Source organism: Cygnus olor, chromosome 5 (genome assembly GCF_009769625.2).
Source record: "Cygnus olor isolate bCygOlo1 chromosome 5, bCygOlo1.pri.v2, whole genome shotgun sequence".
In the NCBI taxonomy this organism is placed as follows: Eukaryota; Metazoa; Chordata; class Aves; order Anseriformes; family Anatidae; genus Cygnus; species Cygnus olor.
In genome coordinates, this window is record NC_049173.1 from 6,750,338 (window position 1) to 6,778,109 (window position 27,772).

A 27,772-nucleotide genomic window follows, 5' to 3' on the forward strand; every position below is an offset into this window, starting at 1 on the left:
TGCTCTGGCTGTGGATATGGAGGCTGACAGAGAAGCCTCTGGTATCCTGATGTTGCAGAGGATGAACAATAGTATTGGTGCAACAGAGGAACAATTTGAAAATGAGATACAGAGAACTTGAATCTCTTGGGAAACCCCATGACTGTTAAAAAAGATGCAGATACTGGGTTTATGGCTTCAAATTCACCGCTTATGAGTTTCTTCACTTGGGAGGTTGTTTAAGGATGAACGTTGCAGCACCAGTTCCCTTCTGCTATTCCTAGGCACTAAGGTTAAGTTAGGTCTTCCAGCTACAGGATTTTAAGTCCTTCTCTTGAAGGAAAACTTGAAGGTGGTTTCTTTATTTCCCTCTGACTTGCAGGTTTCTTCCTCAAGGCGACTAAAGACTAAACACATGTACAAAAACTTACTTTTCACTTTCTTGACACGCTCCTTTCAGCTAAGTTATTATTCTGTCAAGCATACATTGCTTATGCTTCCCTGAAGTAGCAGTTCTTTATAATGTGACCATCTTGTTTGCCTCATTTTGTATCTTTGAACCATCCCAAGAGCTGAGTAGGAGCATTTTCCAGTTTTTGATATTCAGTGACATGAGTTCTCCTGCAGACTCTTTTGAAAACGATTTGCAAATCAACATCTGATGCGTGCAATGGCTTGAATATGCACTAAGATGGGTGCACTCAACTAGCAGTTATTTTAATATTATAATTATGAAAACAAGTGTGCTCTTTAATTTGTTTATAAAATAACATAGATGTAAAAAGTAAGTTATGCTTAAGGATAAACTTGACTGATGACTATATACAGTGGTAATATTTCAAAAGAGTAATCTTTAGAATTTTGGGGCAACCGTAAACAACACTTCATAATGCTGGTGTGATCTCTCTTAAAAAATATATATGTATAAATGCCCTTGCTGCAGTCTGGTGAGCAATCACAGGCTATTAAAAACAAGAGAGGGAATTCCTAAGATGCTTCAGTAAAGCGAGGTGGTGTCATTTAAAAACAACAACAACAACAACAAAGTAAATGTAGATTTCTAAGAATATTGTTTTCTAATATCTAACTTCTCTCCTGGTTATAGCCTCAGTTAATACAGTAGTGAAAGACCTCAAGATAACTTCATCTCTGTATCTCCAGTCGAACTTCCACCTGGCCTGCTAGATAAGGGTGAAGCAGCATGACAGTATGTATCTAGATGCTATTACGGCGTTTCTAAATAATTTAGAGAAATATGGTTTGGCTGAAACTTCTCTAAGATGGATATACAACTGGCTAAAGAATAACATTCATACAATAGTAATCACCATATGTTTAGCACAGCTGAAGGATCCTCTAAGTGGACGTTTGAATGTGTGGTATGCCACGTTTACAAGTATAACATGGGTGATGAAAAGCAGAATACACTTTAAAACACTTTGAGGTGACATCAGTTTAGAAACAGCTTAAGTGGAAGACATTTTCCAATACAATTTTTACTCTAATAATGGGAGAAATCAACAAGGTCTAATCAAGTAAAGGTAAGTGCGAAAGGCTGCACTTGGAAGGACAAATTAAATGCAAATACCAGCTAGGGAACGCTTGACTAAGTAGCTGTTCTCAGTCTGGAGGGTTTTGCAGCTCTCAAACTGAAGGTGGATCAGCAGTGTGGTGCTAATGTGAAAAATTCCAAGTGTTGCGGATGGCAGTGGTGATATGGTTGTGTGCAGTTTGGGGAGTATGCAGACATCTCTAGAAGGATCTTAAAAAAAAAAAAATGGTGGGGAGGGTAACAAAGACAAAACAAGCTCTGGGAGAGTTTAGTGTGGAAAAGAAAAGGTTTGAGAGTGAATATAACAGTCTTCATAGCTATGTAATGTGTTTATGCAAGTGGTGATTAATTGTTCTCCATGTTCACTGAGGTAGAGCTATACAACTCACAGCAATATGAAGTTATTAAAATAATGAGAGATTTTTGCAGTTAAGAAGCTAGATTGGCCTTGTAGCAAAGTGAGTCGCTTTTACTGTAGAAGTTCAAAACAATATTGGAAAAATAGTAGTGATGGTTGTCTGAGGTAGACCTGATCCTGCTTTGGAGAAAGGAGAGGGACTAGAGCATACCCTCAAGTTTCTTCTAGTCATATACTTTAATATTTTAAATAATGTGACCCTGTGCAGACGGTTTATATTTTCTCATCACACATGCATGGGAATAAAATTCTTCAAAGGGCATGGCTATTTTATCCCTTATTTTCTGGAATGTTTCATTCTAAAGTTCATACCATTTCTGGAATCATCCATTCACATTTTCCAAAGCTTGCTGCATGGAGCTGGAGTGAGGTCCTGGTTTCCTCACCCCATGTTCATCTGTGTCCTCAAACCTGGGCACCAGACTAAGCCTGGTAAGTGAATACTTGTGTCCTCCATCTCTGTGCGAGCCTACATGTGGACACAGGACTGTGACAAGCTGTTGAGCAGTGTGCTGAAGCTCCATCTTACTCAGCACTTAAAGGCTTGGGTCAGCCTTCTCTCTCGTACATGGTAGGTAGGCTGCAATAGAAACAGATGTAAAGGAAAATTAGCTGCCAACACCTTGAACTTCCTGTAACCAGGTTCCTCTTTACTCATAGAAATGTAAGCTTGGATATGGAAAATAGTGGTGGATATAGGGGCAGGTCGTCAACTGTTAGGGTTATTGGGCCTAAATTTTTTAGAAAAGTTTGGTACACGCAATGACATGTGAGGCATCACTTAAATCTCAGATACAAGCTCAACCACACCCTTCTGTGTGGCTCCAGATTAGTTTTTGACGGGGGCTGGGTGCTGCGATAGGGGGTGGTGGAGATGGTGCTTTATTGGAACACCTGAGGGACCCGCATGTGGAAAGAGGCTTTGGGACTGGCGCAACACTTCCAAAGAGGCGTGTGAGGAGCGGGTGTTGCCTCATCCCCCGCTATTTACCACACAAACACACCAGTGCCGAGAACACCGTTCCCCTTCCCCTCACGGGGCGCGGCTCCTCAGCGGGACCCCCCTCGCACCCCATCCCTCGCTCCCTCCCGTCAGCGCGGCCGCGGCCCGGGGGCTCCCCCCGCGGCGGGGAGGCGCCGTGCGGGTCACCGCGTCCCCTCCCCGCTGGCGGCGGCGGCGGCCGGGCTCCGCCATCGGGCCGGGCCGAGCCGAGCCGTGCCGGGCCGTGCCGCCATGGCGACGGAGGGTGAGTGCGGGCGGGGGATGCCCGAGGGGCGCTGCCCCTTGCCGGGGCTTTCCTCAAGGCGTGTGGTGGTCGTGGGAGGACGAATAGCGGGAGGGAGAGCACCTGCTGGCAGGGGTATTAACAAAGGACGGGGGGTTCAGCTGTGTCTGTGTGCGGCTGGAGGGGGGGCTCTGGCCGCAGCAGTGGTTTTGAGGAAAATCGCCTTCTGTTTTCTGATCCTAATGGCACACGCCGTAAGTCCCGGCTGCTGTGTGGGTCCGGCTGCAGGGAGGGCAGAAATTCCTGTTCCTGTGCCAGGCCACAGCGCCGGGGGGGTAAAACCCAGCTGGGTGCTGCTGCCAGGGTCCTGGGGAGCCCCAGCCTGCTGCAGAAGCAGGGACATCGGTTGTGCTGGAGGTGGCAGGGCTGGTTTTCCTGTGTCTTTTACCAGAGTATTTGGGGGATAAATAATCGCAGGAGCCTTTAAAGGATGTCAGGATGGCACAAAACGGGTTCATCGTCTGCCCAGAACAAAATATCCTAGGCTTGAGTTTTTATAAAGATGAGACTTAACGGGGAGTCTAATTTCTCTCCTCCTTTTGTCATTTAGCGGTGCTCACTTGTGTTTGCTGTTCCTCGTTGTCTTTCAAGAGTGTCCCTAAGGAAGGGTGATCTTGGGCAAGGCCCAGGCTGACACGATGTGGACGTCATCTCGTGCTTCAACGCGGCCTTTGGAGAACGCTGCTGGTCAACGTGAGTAGATTGAACTAGATCAGCAAACATAACATGAAGCAGTTATGTGCGATGCTGTAAATTAGCCCCTCTTAAGCCTAACAAGTGCCAGGGGTGGGATTCACAATGCAGTGCGATCAGCGCATTGATCAAGTGCAGTGTTGAAGTGTTGCTCAACTGATTGTAAGAGTAAGGAGGTAGCCTGGAGATGTTTACATTGCCCTTTGGTGTGGATCTTTGTGTCCCAGTTTGCTTTTAGCTGAGCTTTGCATTAAGTTGGAAGCGTTTGTGCTCCGTTGGGTGCTCTTCCTTGTAGTTCCTGTCGTGTGTTGCTGTCCTGGGGCTGCCTCCGCCTTTCACTAGCACTGCGGTGAGAGACCAAGCTGATAAACCCTGCTAAACTCATCTGGCTTTGTCTGTGGCAACCAGAGTGTCTCATACAGCCTACTGTTTTGTGCTTGATTTGGGTGCCATGTCAGAGCTGGCTGAAGTTCCTTTTTTCCTTACCACTCTGTATCTCAGCCTTAGTCCTCTTGTCCTTTAGAGCTGAGATACTTGCTGCAGTCACCAGTGTACTGCTTTCAAAGCTACCCATGTGCTTTGTGTACACGAGGTTCCATGGTGGTTTGCAATACCTAATCTTGGTAAGCACATCTAACAGTTAATTCCTGATCTAGTTGGCAATTACTCGATATAGCAATTGAGAAATAATACCTGAAGTACCAAAGACCTGAGGGATGCCCAATATTAGAATGAAAGAGGTTGCATTCCTTGGGCTTGGTAAGATGGTGTCTTTGTATTAAATTTCATTCAGATATAAACTGATTTTTATGATTGGACCAGATGATCTTAAAGGTCTCTTCCAACCTTAATGATTCTATAATTCTATGATTCAATTCAAGTGGGCAAACTTGGATTGTTCTGTTTAGCTTTCTGTCTAGCAGGTGCCTTAGCAGTTGTCAACCCTGCCAGTACTTACATGGAGCAGTGACACCATGGGCAGAACAGAGGGTTTGTGTTGATCAGGGAACTTTGGGAGGAGCAGGGGCATCCTGTAGCTCAGGTGCTATCAAATTTTGTCCTTGGGTCAGAGTTGTTCCTCAGGGAAAGGAATAATAGCCAGAGCGTCTCTCTGTGATCCTGGGCTGTCAGAAGAGGTGGCGGTGATGACTTGAGGTGATCACAGATGCATGTTAGAGCAGTCTGCTCTGGTTTTTATCGTTAAATAATTCATTGTTCCTGATGGCTGAAGGATCGGAAGCGAGGCAAGTTTGGTCTCCAGTAGCTTTGGCTTCTGCCCAATTTGAAATGCATACAGCTTGGACACAGTTCAGATTAGTGCTAGAGAAAATACTGTGCATCATTTGAATACACTTCTAATGGTAATAAATATGGTGTCCTCACAGCAGTAAGTGTGTTCCAGACATTTTTAAATGAAAAATCTCCCAAGGGGACATGTTGAAAAGATGAGTTAAATGGAGACACAAGTGACTATTCAGAGCAGACTTTAAATACTAGAGAATAAAGTAGTTTTAGTTTGAAAGTTCATTTTATTGTAGGTGAGTTCTCTTTTTGCTGACTTAGGAACCTGAGATGTATAGAGAAACCATCAGTGTTACGGGGATGTGCACGTTTTCTGCTGCTGGGTCTGTGGCGTCAGGGCTTTAACCACGTTTTGTATTAGCAGCCCTGTTTGTTGCACAGATGAGTGTGCTGGCTGTATTCCACCCAAAGGCAGCTTCACACTGTTAAAGGGCTGTTGGTCATTTGAACAAGACTTTAATTAAACAATCTGCGCCTGTGTATTTGCGTTACTTCATGTTCACGGGTTTCACAGTGCAGCAATGTATCATTAATATTTATTAGTGCAGTAATAAGATCCCAGGCAAGGTACCTGAATCCTGAATCCTGAATGAATTATTACCTTAATTACCATCTTAATGAAGATGCTAGGAAGGGGATGTGGGTCTGGTATAGCTATCTAGAGAAGGGTGCACTCGTTTCCTTGGCTAAGATCCTTGTTAAAAAGCTTAGAAAATACAGGCAAGACTGTTAGGTGCTTCTTTAAAAAAAAAAAAAAAAAAAAAAGGTGAATAAATTGTCAACAACAGTTCAGAGTCTTACTGGTTAGCTTGCATTGTCTGGATGGATGGCATGAAGATGTGGGTCTTGAGGTTTTTATGGTGGTGTTAGGAATTCGCGTGCCTGAAAGCACTGGCTGAGAGGGCCTTGGCTCCTGGGTCCTGAGCTGCTCGGCGAGGAAGGAGCCTGGAGGAGCTCTGCCAACAAGGCTGGTGGTCTGCGTCCCTCCCCTCACAATGGCAGTCACTTCACTGCCACTGTGAGCTGGTGGCCCTAGGAAATGCCTGCGTAGAGCCAACCCCTGCACCTGTATGCCTGATAGCTGCCCGTGAGATTGCGTGCAACCGTGCAAGGCTTTGCTGACTGCTGCCGCGCTGGTGTGTGTGAAAAACCTCCCATTTGAAAGTAATCAGGGCTGTTAGATGCTTTGATTTTTGTTACCTCTCTTGTTTCATTTTGACACAACGCTGCTTAAATTCGTGCTAATAATAGACCTGCACCGCATCTGGTTGTGTTGAAAGCAGATCTTGAAAAACGCCTGCTTTGTGTGAAATATTGATTGCAGTTGTATGCTCTTTTCTAAATACTTGAAACACAGTTAATTTTATAAAGAGCCTCTATTTGTGCTTACACGCTGTCCCCAGGAGAAAACTTTGAAAGAGAAGTACGTATTCAGGCTTGAAAATGGCTTGCGAAATAAATTGGAGAGCATTTTAAATCTTCTGTTTCCTTCCTGTTTTGATGATCGTTGGAGTGGAGGGTATCCTCCAAGGAAGCTGCCTCTGACGAGGGTTTGCTTTGGGCATTGTTATTCACGAAGACAGGCAACTTTGACTGCTCTAGGAGAGGATGGGGACCTGGGATGCAGTTGCAGGAGTGCAGGCGATATTCCTTCTCCGATAAAAGAAGAGCTAAGGGACCACTGGGCTTGTGGGCCCTGAAAGCCAGGCTCTTAAAAAATATTTTTAGAGGTTTGAAGGCACAAGTGAGGTACCAAACCAAGCGTTCTCAGGCATGTAGGGCACCTTAAATCAAATCTGGCCCCAGAGCCTTGCTGGTAATGGCCGGAGCACTAATTTAGTATGCTTAGGTCATGGTGAAATAGGTCCCTTTCGGGGCGGGCGGGCCATTAAGGAGGAAGCCCTGCAATGTGGTGGTGAATCTGCGGATGCGCTGGGGCCCCGTGCTGGAAGCTCTGCGGCAGCAGGAGAACTGTTAGCTGTGCAAGGGGTTGTAAAATGGAGGTCTGCGGCTTGTCTTCGCTCTAAGTAATGATGCCAGCACTTCCTCGGGGACCCATCTGCAGCAGTCCGTAACGTTTATTGCGCGTTCCTTTCTTGAAGTGTTCTTTTGGTTCCCCTGCACGTGGCAAACAAGCGCGTGCCATCTGGCCTGGCTAAGCCACGGCGCTGCTCAGCTGCAGAGCTGCCTCTCATCTCAACAGGAGCAGTCATAATTACCAGGGGAGGCTATCTGAAAGCATCGGGCAGCGTTATTTCCAAAAGCAGCCTCTTTATGCCTCAGATAGGCTGACATCATGAGCGGTGGGCTTAAGTGTGCGTTAAGGAGCCCTTGTGTTCCCTTCCCATTTGTACCATCTAGTGCTTACTGCTCTTGTGCGCTGAGAAGGTTCGATCAGTTATTCAGCAAGGGCTTCAGTCCGATCTGTCTAGGGGCTGGGAAGACACTGACTCTACAAGCTGGGTCTGTGAGCTGCTGTTTGGGCACACAGGCTCTGTACTGACTGTTCTTGGTGGAGTTTTAGGAAATGAATTCCCACTCGGGGAGGATACAGCTATCGATTGTTCATCTGATAAGTATGTGCTCAACTTAGTACGGTGGCTGTAAGCAAATCCAGTTAGACACGTTTTAATCAGTCATAGATATTATGCTAGCTGTGCTATCCAGGATGAGCTTCCTGGATGTCTTCCTATTTTAGGTTTTGGTGTTGGTGGGTTAAAAGAATGGATAAACAGATGGCTAAAACTGCCAACAGCAATGTTATCCATCAGCAGCGTGACCAGCTGCAGGACTTGGTTAAAGCAATAGGTTGAAAGAGTGATGGTTGTGGCAGCCTTCTGAACAGGTATGATGAGGACAAGGTGACGTTCATGAAGTCCTGAGGAGAGCAGCTTATGGTAGTCAAAGTGGAAGACTAGGAAGAGAATTGAAGAGTATGTAGGGACTGTAAAGAGCAATCCTATGAAGCTCCCTGTCGAAACCTCCTTGTGAGAGGAGAGCAGGATGCCCGAGCTGCACTGGAGAAGATGGAATAGGGCTGGTTTATTTAGTTTCTTATGGTAACCCTTAATCAACACTTGCAGGTATACAAAAAGTTCCTTAGAGAATCTTTGACTGTTCTGACCACTCCTTTTCGCAAGTGGTGTCTTGGCCCTGTGCAGAAGGCACGGCTGGGATTTGTGTTTGGGCTTCTGTCCTTGTTCTGCTTCTGAATTCCTGAGGTATCATTAAGCTAGGCAGTATTATTGAGCCTTTCTGGGTTAAATGTACACAACACTTGGGCCTCCAAGGAGTGGGGTTCAGCCATAATTAGCTTTCATTGGCTTTAATAAGGTCTGAAAGCACCTGGGACCTTGCAAGGTAGTGCAAAATTTCTGCAGCTGGCTGACATGTTCAGTTGGCTAATTATTTTTTAAAAAAATACAATTTTGTGGATACCAGAACTACTTAGTTCAGTCGAAGTTTGGAGACTCTTAAACACTTCTTGTGAAAATGTGGAAAATCAGAATGTGATTTACATCTCACAAGTGTCTAGAGAGCATACTCGGGTAACGTATTGTATACAAATGTATTAAAAAATCCACCAAACCTCTCCCATCGCCTCCCCCTGAGAACCAAGCGCTTATGCAGTTGAAACAAAAATGTGTTTGGTGCCTGAACCCAGTAATTTTCAGACAGATCTACTCAGCCCTTTGTGATACCTCACTGTGACCGAAAGAAAAGAGCTTTCTGAAAGAGTTCATTACTCCTCGGTGTGGTACTTGCTCTTTTCCTAACCATTGGCTCATCAACGGGATTCTGCAGGTAGAGGGCATCTGCACCCTGCTAATTCCTGGTGGCATTGCTGCTAATTTGATCAGAAGAGAAGCATTTGAGCCACTTTCCAAAGGTGATTATCAGGATCTCGGGTTGTCGTCTGCAGCAAACAATTGCAATAGGTTTTTCTCTTTTCCAGTATTTAATTTTGCTCAGACAGAGACGAGGAAGTGAGCCTTGCAGCAAAGGCTGAAGCTCAGCAGTGGCTGACCGAGCAAACGCAGACCTGGGAGCGGGCTCTCCCTTTCAGCAGCGTTCGCCTGCTCTGCTCGCTGCAGACTGCTCCATAGGCTGTGCAGGTAAAACTGCTGCAGGGAATTGTTAGTTAACTAACCAACACGCAGCCACGGCTCAGACGCGCGCGTGCCTCAGGTATTAGTGCGCTGGGCAGACGTGCACAGCTCTGCTGGCAAGTGGAGGGGGGCAGTGTCCTGTCACGCTGCTGCTGGAGAAGGTGGCAGCAAACAAAGGGATTCTGCGGCGTTTGCTCTTCACCTCTTCTCTGTGATTTCAGGTGGGATTGCACTTCCTGATGCAAAGATCTCCGGAGCTTTGCTGGGTCTGTGTTTTGCTAAGATATAGAGACCCTTCATTTTTAATGGGCTGTTTGAGAATCAAAAGCATGGTTAAGATGTCGTAGCCTGCGGTGCCTGTGTTGGCTGCAGGTAGATATGGCTGCTTCCTTACCACCCGTGTCTCAAAGACCCCCGGTGCTGTGGTGTTCTGCAGCGAATTGTCCCTGAAGCTGTGGTCGGTTTTGTTCACTCTCTCCTGGGAGTTAACAACGAACAGCAGGCAGTCTCTCCTAGCCGTTGGCATAAACTGATGCTCGTGCACGTGGTGTTGAGATGAAATGTGCTTTGCAGGGCGGCAGGAATTCAGGCGGTGATGTTTCTGGCCTGACGAGTGAAGGGGAGGGGGTTATTTCACAATGGGTTAACAAGCGATCGGCAGCTAAGAGCCAAGACAGTCGTTAGTAGGAGACTGACTGGTCATGCCCAAGAAACACAAGTATTAATAAAGTGCAGATAGATAGTGAATTCCCCTTTGGGAAACGTATTATAGCGTGGTTTCTGAAGGTCTGAGGTAATGAGCTGGAGAAAAGTGTTGGAAGAAGAGCGTGAGGGAGAGAGGACAGACACTGAGCTGAACGGAGACCTCTGGAGAAAAAAAATGTTTGCTTCTGCCAGCAGAGGTCTTGTGAAAGCAGGGCGAGTGTCCTGCCTGCAGGCTGGGCCCTGGTATCTTTTGGTCTGGATGAAACGAAAGAATTTCTTGCAGCTGGAGTAAAACCAAGTGTGGTTTTCCATGATATCCTTACATGTGTCTCCACACTAAGTAATTGTTGTTTAATGTTGTTGTTGTTTTTTTTTTTTTTTTTTGTAGTAAATAACTGCCATGATTCCCTTGGCCCAGTTTCTGAGAATTATTTCAGAGGACTCACGGTCACACCACTTTCCATCCCAAGGATAGGGTGAGCCTTAAAATCAGACAGTGGGATTCCCTGCACGAACCATCCTGGGAAGACTGAAAAATGCCCACACAGTAGCAAAGCCACTGGATCTGGGAGGTGGTGGTAGTGCAGGACTTGTGTTTGAGGTAGGTGTCTTTTGATGACCAGCACTAGCTGGAATATTTTTGGCACGTATCAGAACTGCGTAGTGTCTGGATCTTGGGAGTTTCAAGTGAGTTTCTGACAAAATGTAGTTTTTTTTCTATATTGTTTTTTGTTTGTTTTGTTTTGTTTTGTTTTCCATATTGTGGGTTTACTTTTTCACTCTTTTGTAACTGGGCAAAAGCAACCTAAAACTATTTATCAGACAGTAGCAGAGGAGGCCGAAACTGTCTGTTCCAGGGTGGATATTTCTCTTTTTTTTTGTTTCCTAGTGAATCTTTGGAACCAATGTTTTCTACCAAAAACTTTTGTTGAGAATTCTTAAGAAGCTTTGCTCTTTGAAGTCCATTTTGCATAGCTGTGCTATGGTTACACTTTGTGCTTAAAAACTTTGAGTCAACCCTGAAGAACAGTGCAGTCACCATAACAATCACGTACACAATGTTTAATGTGCGGGAGGTTTTTGTCTTCTTTCTTGTTTTGCAGCAGTTTAAATTCTTTGAGCTTCTTTTCGGGGAGCAGGTGAACAGAAAGAAGGGATTTATTTTTCATTGCCGTGAAGACTAGGAAGTTGGTTGTTACAACAGCTGAGATTCTCACCTCATCACCTCACACTCACCTCAACAACACCTGTTAGAGCTCAATGAAGACTGACATTTTAGCTGGTGAGGTTGTGATAGTTGCATTCAAACAGCCCTTTGACCAAGCATACACGTTCCATGAAGGTAGGTGTAGGTACAGATTACTTTTCTGCAGAAGTTCTGTACCTGGACCCTGCAGTTGTATTCATCATTCCCCATGTGCACAGCCCTGCTGGGACATGAGGCCGGGCAGTTCTGTCACTGCACACCAAGGTGAGTGCTTGCTAAGGTTTCACTGGAGCCCTGTTAGATGAGGCGCGTAAAATGCTCACAGTGTTTTGCAGCTTTGTTTTGTTGTTGTTGTTGTTTGTTTTTCTCCTCTATGATTTCAAGTACTTGATTTGTTACCCCCTCGCACACCCTTGGAGTTTATGTGGTTGTATGTTTGTCACAGGCTTTTTATGTGAAGCAGAGTACATTTCATGATGCTGAAGTCAGAAGACAGCCTGGAAGCAAATTAAGATATATTCGTGTTGCCAAAACGTACGCTGCCTGCTGTGTTCTCTAAGGCAGCCCGTCACGAGGGGTCCAACGGCCTGTCTGTGCCGCTGCATGTCAGCGGTGCTCAACCTCCTGTCTCCAAGAGCCACCTGCCAACATTTTCATGCAGTAGAGAACTGTATTGACGTGCACCTAATGTCGCGGAGAGCTGTAGTAAGGGGGCATTTCGTGGGTGGGAGAAGACGGTGACTTCTTTGGGATCCCACTCCTCAGTTACAGAGCCTTGACTGTTTGCATCTGACGATGCTCTGATGTTAGCCCCAATGCTGGGAAACACTCAGGACTTTTTGACTACCCAGGAGCTTTATGGCTGGCCATGTGACCTAGTTTGAAATGGTAAAAGAGCTGCAATTTAGTAAAGGCAATTACAAAGTGCTGTGCTGAGGAAGGAGTCCTCAAGGTGTTGGTTTTACTGGCTGTGCTGATACAACTCAGCACACTCTGGTTTGATGTTGCTAATTAATTTTGTCTTTATCAGTGGGACTTGCTGTAGTACGTGCCGCAATGACGCGGAGACAGGAGATGTGCTGTTCCCCGTAGCTGTTATGTTTTCTCTGAAAATCAATGTGGGTATGTCCAAATGCTATGGTTTAGGCTCTGTGAGGAGTCGAGATGACAGCATTGCCACGTGCTCAGAAACAACAACCCAGGCCTCCCAAGCCTGTAACCTGACATTGAAAAGCAGCAGTTCCAAGTCTCAAACAGAGCACACGTTCTGACTCTTCAGTCTTTACTCCGCGTGTGTCTGATTTTCAGTTATTTCTTCTGCAAGTGTGAGAGCTAGAAACAAAAATGTAAATCAAATCTGAGTTTCTCTTTCATAGTTACATTGTTCCATTGTTCTTACATCTGTAGATTTAAGAAAAACACCAAGTAACTTCTATTCGATTGCAATTCTGATAACAGAGCTGCAGGGTACCCCTTTTGTGGGGCAAAGGATTGGATTAAAGGTTTCCAAATAGGTAGTCTGATAGGTGAGGAGTGATTCTTTTAAACACAGTTGTTTTCAGCGTTCCTCAGAAAGAAGTGTGAAGGACAAATGGTCGTGTATTTGGCTGGCTGAAGGCACAAGGACAGACCTCCAGAGCTGCTGTTCTCCTCATTTGCTTTCCTGATGTTTTCTTGCCTCTTCCTGGTTCAGTTCTTTACTCTCTCTGAATTTCTCCTGTCTCCTGCCTGGCAGAGGGGTGCAGTCAGAGCTTCTGCTGCCACCTCGGTTTGTGTTTTGTTCTTCTTTTAGACCGGGGAAAGGAGAGTTGTGTGGAGCTGGCCCCTCGGGAGAGGGAAGGAACGCTTGCTCATATGGTGTTGCTCAGCAGCCTGTGCCCGCCTGGAGTCACTGAGCACCATTTGTGAACGTCCCTTGCTGAAAGGAGTAGGTGAGTCAGAGGCAGCCTGGGATTTTTGGAGTTTATCGGAGTGTGAAATCCATAACTAGACGGTTTTAGAATGGGGTCAGTGGGAAATTAAGAGTTGTGCTTGGCATGATCACTCACGAGCTGGGGACACGGAAGGAATATTTCTCTTCTAGACGTGGCAGTGAGATCCAGGATGAGCTCCTGTCAGACCTTTAACACAACAGTCACAGGGGTCCTGTGGTCAGCCACGTGTCTGCATGGGAAAACCTACAGCCAGCAGCCTGAGAGTGAATTGCTTCAAGGCAGTCAGTATGTAATCCTGTGAAGAAGTTTCCCCCTCTGAAGCTGAAAAGAGGAGCCTTCATGCTCCTTCCAGGCAGCCAGGGACAGCAGCTGAGGACTGTCCTGTCTTGTAGCCACTGCCACACATCTACTGGAGGAGGTGCTGCCTGCTTGCTCTTACACATTGCTTTGCCTCTCGGGTGGGAGCGAAGCTCGTCAGGAAGCACAGGCAGATGTTTGCGTTGTGGGTTACAGAAAGGATTAAGTGTGAGGGCGTTGTGCTGATTGGGTTAATGCTATCGCAGTTTCTGTGCGCATGTGGGTGCCTGGAGAACTGTAATGCAGAAAATGTCAGCTCCCCTGGGGTTGGGTGCCACCTGACTGATGATTTTTGAGGACTGCAGTTTAGAATTTGGCACCTAAAAAAAGAGCTTGTGTGGGACTTTTGTCGCTTATTTCCTGCAAGACTCGACCCTTTTCTAAGACCTTTAACTTTGGGATTCTGTTGACGTTCAATTCTAGTACGTAAAAATTCATTCACCAAATCTTTCTGTGCTGCACTCTAACCTTTGTCTCTCCCTATGGCATATGCTGTAGAGCTTCAGCAAACGGGGTGACGATAGGTTACATGATGCATAGCAGGATGAGTAGTGTAAGGCCAAAACCACACGGTTAGTATCATGTTTGTGCTGTGATAATCGCAAAGTAGCAGCTGTCTTGCCCTGTCTTTTTCTTTTTCTTTTTCTTTTTGAAACCCACTCCACTCGTTTTATAATTACTTGGGCTCGTCACGAAGGTAAAAATAGCTTCTCTATTTAAAGAGAACAGATGGTTTTTCTAATGTTTTTTTCTTTAACGTTGAATGAATTGTGGTTGAGTCAGAAACTGCCAGCACAGAAACGTATGTTTTCATTAGAGAAATACTTGATTAGGTTAATTGAGTGTGATTCAATGGGATGTACATTTGGCTAACTTAAAAGCTTTCCAACTTTGTCTTGGATGGAGATAACAGTATCTCGGTGTTTGCAGCAGTGCTCAGTAGCTCCTAAAAACATTGCCCAAGGAGTAATGAAACGTTGAAGGGACACTACTAAATTAGCAGAGGGAATATACATTTTTTGTAACAAAAAATCCCAACAACAAAGAGACAAAACCCAAAAGTTTTTAAAGAAAGATGCAAACGGGGAATGTGTGCTTACGGCATGTCCAGGCATAAAACTTGCACTGCTCTAATTGTGCTAATGTAGCATACACCAAATTTTGAGCAAGGCGTGTGGCTTCCCAAAGACCAGACACCTGTATGTCATTGCTATGGCTCCATTTCCCACGGCTTCATAAGATTTCATATCATCTCCAGGCTATTTAAGAGGGGCTCTGATCCCTGGGGTTCTGGTTTTGTCTCTTGCAGCATTTTTGTCAGTCTTCCCCACCCACCTGCCCCCGAGCTCCCAGCTCCTGCTCCCTTTCTCCCATCTGGTTCGTATTCCTGCAGCACGGGCAGTGGGGATTTGTGCCCGTGGTTGTTAGGATGTGGTATCAGCAGAAGACACTTGATAAAGATTTGCTATGTGATGTTTAAAGTGTGTTTTGTCCTCCCCTTGCCAGCTTGTAAATGGCAAAAAAAAAAAAAGATGGTGGTTAAATACATACAGAGGGATATGTGTGGTAGGGAGGAACCTCCCTTAAGGGACCTTTAGTTTATGAATTTGAGGAAAAGGAACTGAAACTCTTAAGAGCAAAAACAAAGCACTAGTGGGAGCAGTATCCTTCTTTCTGTAGTCCTTCACGGAGTTTGAATGCAGCAGATCTGAGTGCAGCAATTACCTGTCTTGGAAGGAACCAGTTAGATTCTGCCCTGTGATATGATTTATGGGAATAGTTGTGGCTTTTGGGAAGGGAGCAAGTAATAAAAATACAGTATTTGCTTTCACCTTAGTTAGCTTCTTTATTTTTGTAGGATATAAAGATGATAATATTGAAAGTCCTTCCTAAAATGCTATGCCTTATTTTATAGGTATACCCTTCTGAATAGAGGCTGGGGGGAGAGGTGTTGTCCAAGTAACACTAAGAATGACTTGAACTCTCAACTTAATTATTAGCCCTGCTTTATATCCGCTCCCCTCTGTGATGCCTGTAAAGCCATTTTTGCAAGAATCTCTGCATCTAAATGCTGGAATGAGAAAGTGACGGAGACTCTAGAGGGCACTGCAGCATCCTTGTGATACAAGTAGCTTTTTTTTTTTCATAATCTTACTCCTTAGGATGGTTGCTTAAAGTAGTTAAAAGTAATTTAGAATTTATTTCAGAGAAAGCTTTGACTAATGAAAATTTTTGTACCAAGAAGACCTGTCCCTCTTTTTAGAAGAACCTTGAGCATTAGACTAACTATACTGATTTTGTTTTAAATTTTTAATCACTTGTAGGATATTTGGGTATGATTTAAGCAAACAAGCCAGCCAACATAAATTCAGCATTCCTGTGCATCTTGCAGACTCCACAAATGAGCTATTTGCTTCCACGTTGCTTTCCTCCTCCTCCTCCAGGACAGTCCAATGCAGCGTATCCTTCAACTGGAGGTGCTGCCTTGTGCTCTCCTTGTATACAGGTAAATCAATAAATCATCGTGTCAGCAGAGCACAGCTTGAAACCACATTTCCCTGTACAGGAAGGTTTCAAATTAATTTTAGATGGGAGCTCAAATGTGCCATACACACACCTGCAGATAACGTTACAAGGCTGCGTTCGGAGCGATAGGGTGTTGATTCAGTATGGCAGGCTGCTCTGAAGGATATTGAGCCACAACCTCGAGGCTGCTCAAGCTGTCAGAAGGGGTCAGTAGCTACTTTCTACTCAATAAAGAGTTTGTGTGTGCAGCTGGCTGATTATCTAATGGGCATTTCCTGTGGATTTTGGCTTTGTGGGAGAGTTCACATCCCCAGCCGGTGACCGTCTGTGTCTCTGCAAAGTGGAGCAGAGCCCAGGTCTCGCAGCACACGGGGGCTGCGGAGCCTGTCGTCCTCCAGGCGTCTGCTCACGGTGAGTTAAAGCGCAGGAGTCACACTCGGATGCCTCCAATTCTTTTCAGAACACGTGCGCACAATTATCTGGAAGGATGTTCTGGAGGGCACGCTTGGCATACGCGACCCTCTTCCCCTGATATCTAATAATAGGAGCGCACAGCAGCACCTGCTGTTTTACAGCCGTCAGCAAGGGTCAGTGCTTTGTGCTCGCCGTCCTTCTGGAGGTGCCTCTCCCTCGGGGGAGGCACTGCACGCTGGTGCAGCACCTGCACGCTGCTCGCACAGATGCACGTGCCGGGGACGCGCAGAGTCAGGGCGTCGTTGCCATTGCAGGCACGTTCGGTGACGGCACTGAAGAGCCCGTGCTGAAATCCAACAGGCAGGTGCTCGAGCTAGGAGCGTGCTACCAGCATCGCTCTGAGAGTCGGTGGATGATAGATTTCTGTTAACTTTCACTGTAGCAATGCTTCTTCCAAATTGAAATTGACTCCTTTATGCAGCAGGAAAAGGAGGATCGTCCTAAGTAGTTACTCTGGGTGCATGCAAAAAGCTCTGAGTGGATTAAACAACTGACTCTGCTTTGCCATGCATCACTTCTGTTTAGGGACTCTTTCTTCCATTAATGGCATGAAATGCAGCTACTAACTTCGGTATGTTATACAAAATACAAAGTGCACATCCCTATGCACAGAGTTTTTAATACTTGATGCTCTTGAAATATGTATTTGTTTTCAAAGTAGAGCGCCCCTTGTCAGTCTGTGCAAATTAGAAGTGATGACAGGACAAGGAGAGCAGGGGATAACGGAGACGTGACTTTACTGAGCTGAAAAATAAGATACAACGTGATCTTGTTTCAACCTGAGTAAAGGAAAATTGCTGATACATTTATACGTACTTAGAGAATTAAAACCAACCAAACGACAACAAAAAGCAGTAGTACGTTCCCTCTCAGTTCTGTCTGGTTTATCTTTTATTCAGTTTTGCGTTAAAAACCAAAATGAACAAGATAGCTGAGTGTCACTCATCTGCCATGTCCTGTTTGTCTTGTTGCAGCTCCACCTATCTGTCCTCTTCAGCATTTGGAAGCCACTGTTGGTCTAAGGCTGGAGACAACACCTCGTTGCAAAAGGATGCTGTTGTAGTGGAGGGGCCGCAGACTGCTTAAAGGGACCCTCCTGGTCCTCTGCCCTCCACGGGGCCATGCAGCACCAACAGCTGAGGGCTGGAGCAGAGGACACGCATCCAGCCCCTGTATGGTGTGCCCCAGGCGCTCAGCTTCTGGCTGCGAAGTGCAGGAGCATCCTGCCTGAGCTGCTGTCGGGATAGTGCTGTAGTTGGGAAGGACGTGTCCTGCAGGGCAGGCTGGCTGCCTGCAGGCTGGTGAGTGGGCTGCACGGCGACACCTGGGATGTGCAGAGAGCAATGTGGAGGTGCCTTTGCTTATACGTCTGTGGCAAACCCTTGTACGGGACCTGCCAGGGCCTAAAGGGGGCTGCAGGACAGCTGGGGAGGGAGGGGCTCTTTGTCAGGGAGTGGAGTGATAGGACAAGGGGTAAAGGCTTTGTATTAAAAGAAGAGGGTAGGTTTAGATATATGTAGGTGTACAGAAGGTAGGTTTTCATGCTGAGGGCGGTGAGGCCCTGGCGCAGGCTGCCCAGCAGAGCTGTGGCTGCCCCATCCCTGGCAGTGCCCAAGGCCAGGCTGGATGGGGCTGGGGGCAGGGGTCCCTGCCCAAGGCAGGGGCTGGGATTAGATAGGCTATGAGGTCCCTGCCAACCCACACCACCCTGTGATTCTGTGAGCTGGCATGGATGTTGGAAGCAGCCCAGCTGCAGCCGCACGGAGCTCTGTCGGGGCGGGAGCCTTGCACAGTCCCAGCCAGCGCAGGCAGCTACGCTGTGCTCGTCAGCGCACAGGACGTGGTTGCATTTCTGTTTGATGCGGTCTCTTCTAGACTACTTAAATGCAGTGCCTTCGTTCATTTTCTTCTCCTTGGCTTTCTCCAAACCCAGTGAATTTTCCCCATGAGGTTTCCCTCCTTCCAGTTCCAGGTCTGCCAGAGCCTGAAGCCAGGGGCAGATGTTGCAACCCAGCAGCTGCGCATCAGCCTGACCGGTTCCCCCCTAGGAACTTCGGGGCATTTTGGGGGATTGGCAGTGGCCTTGGTTTGTTTAACTGGTCAGGTGAATTGAGGCTGCCTGCTGGAGTGCCCTGCTCTTCAAACACCGAAAACATGTTGTCCTCAAGCGTGTCGCCTATCAGTAAGAGACTTTCTGAATCTGGCTGACTGCTGGGTGATGCGTTGTGTAGGTATTGCATAGAAATCACAGCTAATTTATGTTTGTACCAATTAATTTCCCTCTGTGTTTTCTAATTAGCGAAGGTGTGACTTCCAAGTGGATTAACAGAATGATGATAAATGTCTGTGTACGCACTCTCCTTGTGAATGAAGGTTGTTATTTCTCTGTGGTTTGAAACTGAGCTGCGTGTGCTGTCTGACTTGGTTTGAAGTGCCTGAAATCAGCTTAATTGTATAGTGTTGTAATTTAAGGCTACTTTGAGTCTTTGAAGAGGAGAGATTGCAAAAGGGCTTAATGCTGGTGAGCTGATACGCTGCAAGTTCTTGTCTTTAGCATTTCTTCTGAGTGCACATCTCTGTCAGCCCCTTTAAAGTGTGGGACCTCTTTCCTGCTCCCCCTTCTGCCCTCAGTATCTGCTTGGCATTCTCACGCCGTTCCTTTGCCTGACGCTCCAGGTGTTCAGAAGCTTATGAATAACAGAGGAAAAAAAAATCAATTTTTTTTTTCTGGCAATTTGAGAGTCAAAGTGAGGTTGTCAGTTTTTAAACACGGTAGGGCTTTTTAGTGCTCTTTTCCCCCAGGTGGTTTGGTTGTCCATTCATGGGGGCAGATTTGCCACTAGGCAGCGAACTTGGCAGAGTTCTGCCTGTTTTGACAACAAAAGATTAAAAAACCAAAATAAATAAACACAAAAAGCCCCTCTAATCACTCAAAAATGTAGAAGTTAGATTCAGTGTAAGCAGTTTGGCTGAGAATATATAAATCTGCCGTGCTGTGCCAGGAGCTTATGTCTACCAGATACACAAAAAAATGAATTATCCTCCTAATGACAGATACTTCTGCCTCTCTCAGCTGGGTCAGCTGGGATCTTAGAGAATTAAACAGGATGACTCTGGGCCTTAAAGCTTACGCTGGTGTTACTGCTGTTGTAAGTCTTGCTCTTGAATGATGACCATTGGGTTTTTAATACTCTCTGTCTTTATATGCTCTTATTAAAGGTGCGTTCGTGGCTTACAGGGCTGGATCTGATGCAATCTTTGCAGCTCCCTAACTTCCCTGGAATTAGTCTGCCGCACTAGACGATCTGACGAAGGTCTTAAAATGAAACGCAGTTCTCTTTAGCTAGTGGTGAAGACTGTCCTCACGTGCTGGGGCTGCAGGCATGTGGCAACGTTGGATAAAATCCAGACAGGCACCTGAAATGAAACGGCTGCGTGGATGAGCAGTGCTGGGAAGGTGCACCGTCCTCTTGTGCATTCTTGTTCAATGTGCTAGGTCCTCAGGTTCGGTGCTGGGTGAAGCATTTCCTGTCTAATAGGTGAGAAGGCAAGCATCGAGTGGTGTGGTGGCCAGGGCACATCCATGTGGCTGCCAGTAGCATGGCAGGAAAACTCCTTTTCATTGCTGAGCTGGTGGCATGGGAGAAGCTAGGGCTGGAGAGACTGCACCTCCCGGGGGTCTGTTGACAGAGGGGCCTTTCTGGGAAGTAGAGTCCTTGGTGGTTTGCTAGGAAGGAGGGAATTGCTGCTGCTAGAAGAAGAAAGTGCAAGACAGGGACTGGTGGGTGAGTCATGACTGTAAACTGCTCAAGAGACTTGACAAATCTGTAGCAGCTTTGCCAAGATAAAAGGGCTGGTGCCTGGCTCGTCTCGTGAACCTCTCTCACCAGTGGCATGGCACGGCGGAGGCATCCCAGCGCACGCTGTGCTCTTGTGCCCCGTGTCCTGATCCCTTCCAGAGAGGGTGCAGCATTATTCCAGGGCAGGATTCTCCCAGCTTCCATGATTTGCAGCGAGGGCGCTGCCCGAGGCGGAGATGGGTGTCTTTGCTGGAGCTGCCTCTGCCTCGCCTCCCCAGGTCCCTCTGCCTCGCTTCCCCAAGCTGCACAGATGCAAAGTGCAGGCAGGCAAGGTCACGCTGCCTTCCTGTAAACGGCAGGCATGTGCAAAGTGTAATGGATAATTCCGTGATGTCAACGACCAAAAGCAAACGTCTCGCAGGGTGTAATTGGTTTTTCTATAGTGTCAGGAGCTTTTATGTGTTCAGCATAAATATCTTTGCATTGATTGGGAGAAGGAGATAAAAATCGATGAATTACAATGCAGAAGTGCTTAGAACATGACATTAAAATGACTCTGGAAGACTTAGCTCATAGGAGACATAGTAAATACTCGAGAGGTACAGGAAATGAAGAGACTCTTCCCAAGTCCTGAAGTCAAGCAATAAATTTAATAGAGTCTGCCTTTCCCTACCTAATGGATTTTAATACTGACATTCCGTTTGTAGAATTACTTTCATTTTTTGTTGTTTGGATGTGGTTATTTCTTATTGTTTTTTATTTTGTTGTTGTTTGTTTGGATGTGTAGGACCTGAGGCTAAACAGAGACTTTATTGTTTTGGGAGGAAACTCTCTAGCTTGAACAAAATGGGAGCCAAATCCTATTTTGACTGGCTTTGTGTACTAGTCAGGAAGAGGGTGTCTTGACCCATGGGTTCTGAGGAGCACACATAATCACAGAAAATAACGGTGGAAAGGAAATAGATGGGTCTATTCCCTTTCCCCATGTATAGGTGAGCTGTATCTAAATCTCTCCTGACAAGTTTTCTTGTTGCATTGTATCTAGTAAACACAGAGATCAGATAGTTCCCTTTCTTTACACAGTAATTTTATATTTTCCCCCTCCTCTAATCCTCTCTTTTCAGCCTACGTGGTCCCCATTTCTTTGTCCTCTCCTCGTGCATCATGTTTTCCATGATCTTTCTTTTATGTGTTCGTTTAATGGCCATTTAAATTGTCCCTTTCTTTACCCCCTGTGTGTTCCTGGACACTAGACGCAGTACCACAGAAGGAAGCAGTACTGAGAAGGGAGGAAGGATTGCTTCTTGTGCTTCATGCAGGGACGGTCCTTACTGCCAGATACAAAGCATGGGGCTGGTGTCTCGTGGCTGTAAGCGCACCACAGTTGTCGAGGTCTCTTTGCGGGTGAAAGGGCTTGATCCCAGAGAAGCTTACAGGCTTTTCTGGGTCTATCCTGCAAGCTAATCGTTGGCAAGGTTAATTAGGCTGTGCGTTTCTGCCGTGAGTTGACTGTCTCCACTACTTGTGCAAGCCAGCCTGAAGCTAGCTGAAGTCTCTGCTGCATCGTGTAATGAAACGCAGGGTATGAAGCAGACAGACAGCAAGGCAGCCTTCACGTTCTGCAGAGTTCGTCCCGTGTCAGGCCAGGGGCGCACTGCCACAGCTGAAGGCTTTTGCTGAGAAGAGCCTTTGATTCCCAGTACTGCCCCAAGAGTTTACAGAAGAGTCTCCTGAACTTTTTGCGAGATCTTGGGGCTCTTTTTTTTTTTTTTTTTATCTTCTTTCCCTGCGATCTTCTTACTTCAACCTTATTTTCACATGAGTTTGATTCCTCCAGGGCTGCAGAATGAGAGACTGGAGAATGAGAGTGGAGCAATGGTTTGTTCAGCAAGTATTCATATATATATATATTTTATATTAATCAGGAAAGTGCTAACTGCCTTTCCTTGCTGACAGCAACTTCTATGAGTAGCTGTTCCTATGAGGCTGTGTGCCAGCATTTATGTGAGGGGTACAAAACGGGGTGTCCCTTTGTCCCAGAGGGCCAGAGCACTGTGCTGGCCTTGTGCATCAGTACGAGCAAATGGCAGCATAAGGCTTGATTCTGTTCTTCAAATACCTGCAAGTAACAAGGGCAGGAAATCGCCTGAAGGGAATTGCCTTCAAGAATTTCCATTGTGACTGCGTGCCGCTACCTGCAGACACGAGGTAAAACATGAAATAGATCTAGTGTCTCCATCTGTCTTCCTCAAATCTATACTGGGGGAGGAAAAACTGTTCTCTCCAGACTTTGTCTCACCACTGCACAGGTCAGGTTTGACTTTGGCTGCTTGCTTTAATTGCCGTTCAATGAAACAACTATAAAAAGCCTGTGGAATAACCACTACATCAGTAATACGTATAGAAAAATAAAAAAGTGTGTATGGTCCCCGCACGGCCTGAGAACAGTTGAGGATGTGATCTTTTAAGTTCTTTCAACCTCTTTTTCCTCCAAAAGCTCCGAGGAAGCTCCCGTTTTTCCCCGTGCCTGTTGCCAGAGCATCAGCTCTGGCGTCTCAGCATCTCCCCAGCCCGGGGCTGCCTTTGGATGCAGCCCAGCTCCTCTGCCAGGCAGCCTGGGGTGGGAGGCGCTGACTGTACGCATCCAGCACTGCCAGGAAGCTGCTGCCCGAGGGGCAGGCCAGGAACACTTTTACTGGTAAGTTTTTACAGAGCGAGTGGAGGCTACTGCTCAGCTGAGGACAGAAACACGCTGTGAGCTGAAATAATTAACGCTGCTTTGATCGCAGAAATAGGGATTGCTTTGTGTGTGCAATGAGTATTACGGAGTTTAAAGGAAGAGAGGGAAAGGTGTTAATGATCCCTCCTCATTAACCTAATCCTTCAGGTTGGCGTTTCAGGGAGTAGGTCCTGTTTTCTCTCCTTGCCACGTGATCTGCGTTTTACCCCTTCCCTGTTGTGCCTGCAAACTTTTCTGGGCCCTGGCTCTGTTACTGAATGGCTGCACAGCACCTTGGGCTGCAGCGTCCGAGTTCTGGTTGACATCTGGAAAGTGCAAGTTATAATATCATAATATAATGCATATAATATATATATCTAATGTAATGCAAGTCTCACGTTACCAGAACTGGGGTTATCCAGGTATACAGGTACACTGTCCCAGAGCTCCAGGTGAGGGAAGCGGGTCTGTCAGCGAGGAGGAAGGCTGCCCTCTCCGTCCCTAAAGGGGGCTGTGGCTTTTTGGCTACGTGTTTCTCTCCAAGGGCTGCGTGCTGTTGTGGGAGTATCCTGGTTTCTGGATTACTGGTGGGAAACTCCTGCAGACGAGATGGCTGGATGAGCCGTGTTGACTTGCTTATACCTGCAAAGCCGTGAGGGATGCAGGAATGCCTTTTGTTTGGTTGTTTGGAAGAAAGCGGTTCTGAACGAAGAGCTCACGATGCCTTTCGTTAAGTGATTAAACTTACCTTCCTTCCTCCTTAGCGCTTCTCTTCTTCCTCTGCCTTTCCCACTGCCCCAGTTTGTGGTCTGATGACGGGTGATGCTGGGTCACTGAGTGAAATGGCTTTGTGAGGCTTTAAGGCACAGTTTAGGTGGTCCGACCATGTGTTTACCATGGGCTCACCCAGCACGAGGTCACTATTACCTGATTTTACTTCCCCTGCGGCATGGGGCGTGAGCAGGTGCTGTCTCGGCCTGCTCTCCAGCAGGGATGCTCAGCAGGAGGAAAGGCCCGACCCTGCAGGCTGTGGCAGGACGCTCTGGGAAGGAGAAGGCTGTGTTTTTATTCCTGCTTGGCCATCGTCACCTGCTGTTCTCTCCTGTTTTTTGCAAGCTGTGGGTGGCCCGGCTAGGACAGCCACAAGCCCTGTAGCGCTTTGCCTTCTGCCTCTCCCGCGTGTAGAGCCCGGGAGAGGGAGGATCGCTGCACAAGCACACAGCAGCGTCTGGGAACATCTGCTCAAACCAAAGAATAAGCAGAACTGGTAATTTTGCAAAGCTGCTGAGGGCTTTGAAGAGTTGGGGTGATGGACAAGAACTTTGCTGTCCAAGTGCCAGTGGTGGGCTATGTGGGGGGCATGCTGCCCCGACAGAGCAGCCCCGCACAGGCAGGCAGCACTCCCTGGGGGGGCTGCTCTCCTCGCAGACCCAGCGTCTGTCCCGGCTGCCTTCCAGCACCCACCGAGGGCACAGGCGGCACCGATGCTGCTGGTCGAGGGCAGCAAACTTGGAAGGGCGCGGATTCGGAATTGCTGAGCCCGCCTGGAAGGCTTGGCTGGAGGAAACGGGGTTGGCAGAAGCAGAAGGTTCTCCAGCACGCGTGCCGAGAGGCGGCTTGCGTTGGCCCAGGATGCTGGAAACCATCTTTTAGCCTGGGCACGTCTCCATCTCCATCCAATCTGTGCAGCAGAAGTCCTGCTAAAGAGCAGGGAAGTGGCTGTCCCCGGGCCTGTCTCGTGGCAGGTAAAGCGCCATCTGCAAGTCGGTGGCACGGTCTGGCTGCGTGAGGTGTCTGCAGGGAGAGGAAACACAGGGCCCACACCTTGACAGATAAAGGAGGGTGCGTGGGTGCCATTTCCTCATCCTTAAGCTGTTGCAGAGTCTGATCTCGCTGTGGTTTCAGTCTCTCCAACAGCCCTCCTCCTAACGGGACGTATGGGAAGAACTTTTGCGCCATAATAAACTTTCAGGTGAGATCAGGTTTGAGATCAGCACGGGGTTTTTCTTGTTTAATTCATATTTTCTCAGCAAATACAGAGTTTTTCAGATTTGGTACTTTCGTAAATATCAATGAAATTTCTGCTTTGAACACTGATGGCAGCGTGTTCTTGATAATCTGTCTTTTCATAGCCCACCCTGCTGGTTTAAGTGCCCTCCTCTTTTTCTCAGAACTTAAGCACTGGTTTTTTTCACTGCTGCAATACTTTATTTTTTTCTAATACCCAGTAGTTGCTTAGTCTCAGACTTCCAGACTTCTGTCTCATTTGCAGCATCTAGTTTTGATATCATTTAGACACCATTTCCTAAGATGCTTTGTGGGCAGAAACTCACGGAAAAGAGAGACACTTGGGAAAATTGGGTACCTTGTGTCTGAAGGTGGACGAACAGGAATTAAAGTGCTTAAAATTCTAGAGAACTTTTGGAAAATGTTTCTTCCCTCTCCTAACTTTGTAGGCTGGGGTAGTTCTGCCTCGGAAGGTAGTCGTGAAGATGGTGAATTAATCTTCCTGCTCGTCAGCGGTTATCTCCTGTCCTCCCGCAATTCCGAATGACAGCCCGCCTCATTAAAACTCAGCGCGTGTGTGCTTGATATTAAACAAATTGGATAGCCTTGAGATTGCTTATTTCTTCCAGGGATACGAGGATGAAGTGAAGCAAAGCAGTTTGCAGCCTGGCGTGTTCCAGCTGAAGGCTGCTAATGACGCATCCCAGAAACACAGAGCATCAGCAAGTCCTTTGTACCTCGCTGATGTTTTTCTTGCAGTAGCACGGGTGCAGTTACAGCTCGGAAGGGTGGGAGCTGAAGGACTGGAGGAGATGAAGGAATTTGAAGAGGAAAAGAGGATTTCACAAACTGAAGTCAGGGGGCGTATGTGGGTTGGTGGGGGAACAAGCAGCTAGAAATAGTTGGCACTAACAGCTGCTTTAGAAATGCATAAGAATTTGGAAAGACACAGGTAAAACACTTGCAGGTGCGTTTGCTTTGCAGAAAGGAGAGCAATGTGCATGCGGATTGTGGAGAAAGGAGCAGAAAAGCAGAGTTAGACAGGAATCCGTGGAAGGGGTGAGAGAAAGCAGAGCGTTAACAAGGTAAAAGTGGGGAAGAAAGAGATGAATCTGAAGCAGTTCTCAGGGACGGATATAAACTGCAGGGCACCTGATGTAAAATTCAGTCTTGCTAGCGACCACCAGGGAGGGGAAGTTGCTGCTGCCTGCCATTCCAGCCTGCCCTTCCTCTCTCACCTCGTTTTATCTTTTGATTTATAGCAATAAGAATTGTCCTTCCTAAGAGCAGATCATGAGACTCAGCTGAGGGATTAAAGCCGAGCCGCTGACCTCCGAGCGCATCGTAATGCCTGTGAATCATTGACTCATCCTCCGTATTGGCAGGTTGATGGATTCCTAACGAGGTTGGTGGTGGCATCTCCGTGTTGCTGCCTGAGATGTGCCTTTTGTGCTTAAACTCTGACTTGGAGAAACAAGTTCATTCCAGGCTCTTTGTGTTTCTCTCCTCCTCCTTTTCTCAGCTTTTGCTTCTTTAAATGTAGACTTCTTTTGACAGATCATCGCCATGGTAACTAACAGGACTGGGCTGCCTACAGAAATTGTAGTAATAAAGTGGTTGGTTTTTACACATGATGAAAAGATGATGAAGCACAATGATAGGTGATAAAGACACAGGTAATTGCTCTAGAATAATATTGCTGCCAAGAAGATGACTGAACTCCCACACAGAAGATGAACAGATGGTGTATTTATTGAAATTCATAGGCTGCGAGCAGAAAAAAAAATGTAATTGATGGCTGTGTAGGTTTTGTTTCAGTTTACTATATATTGAACAGAGCCAGGGGAGCGGTGTGCCAGCAGATGGAGCCCTTATGCAAAGCCACTGCATTTCTCTGGAGAACACGCTTTGCTCCTTAGATCAGAATTCCAATCAGAGCCATAAAAGCAGCAGAACTGCTAATTGCTCTGATGCGTTTTGCTGCTTTAGATCTGTCACATAGCCCCGTTTTATTTTAGAAAGGGTGTAACACTTCTGTAAGAACAGTCGTGGCAAATTGTACTAGCATGCTGGGAATGTCGAAGGAGAAAGTAGAAAAGCGAATACTTGCGAAACTTGTGCTCAGTACCAGTTTCCCAGGGCAAATGCATGCTTGTGTCAGTAAGTAGCGGCTGTAGCTTATTTGTTAGCCTGGTTGCTGAAGACTTTCTCCTGGTCTGCTTTGCAGTATACATGGGAAGGCAAAGGCAGGATATTTTCCTCCGGTTCCTCTCTCTCCCTCTTCAATATAAGATAAAACTGGTCAATCTGACGTTGAGGATCTTGTTGAAGTGTTGTCTGCGCACACTTTGCAGTGCTGTGGGTTTGGTTTGAACGGATCTGTTGCTTCTGTGTTGTGTGGCGCAAGGGTCCTGAGCATGCAGGGCTGTGGCATCCCCTGCCACGGGGCTTGGTGCCCTCAGTTTCCCAAAAAGATCGCTTCAGTGCCGTCCAGAGGATGGAAACGTCTGCAGGAATCGCTGCCTGAAATGTGTTTCTCTGAGAGGTGTGACAGGCTGCTGCCTTCCTGAGCTGCTCGCTGCAGCCCTGACACCCCTGCTGTGCCCCTGCTGGCTCCCGTAGAGCAGTGATTTATTGGCGATAATGTTTGGGTGCTGTTTAGTACATCGTATGGCTCTCTTCCTCTGCAGCCTGGTGCTGCTTT

The 27,772-nt window shown here is 46.8% G+C and overlaps 1 protein-coding gene across 3 annotated transcripts in view; it reads left to right on the forward strand.

Moving 5' to 3' along the window:
- Positions 1-3,113: 3,113 nt before the first annotated feature.
- SYT16 (synaptotagmin 16) overlaps positions 3,114-27,772 on the forward strand; it is a 99,738-nt gene continuing 75,079 nt past the window's right edge. The window contains exons 1-4 of one of the 3 annotated variants that reach the window (XM_040560573.1): positions 3,164-3,196; positions 3,827-3,928; positions 13,044-13,182; positions 13,335-13,470. The gene's annotated coding sequence lies outside the window, so the exon portion shown is untranslated. Of the gene's footprint in view, positions 3,197-3,826; positions 3,929-10,758; positions 11,516-13,043; positions 13,183-13,334; positions 13,471-27,772 lie in introns of those variants that run through there. The other 2 variants (XM_040560574.1, XM_040560581.1) reach the window with 2 other exon arrangements.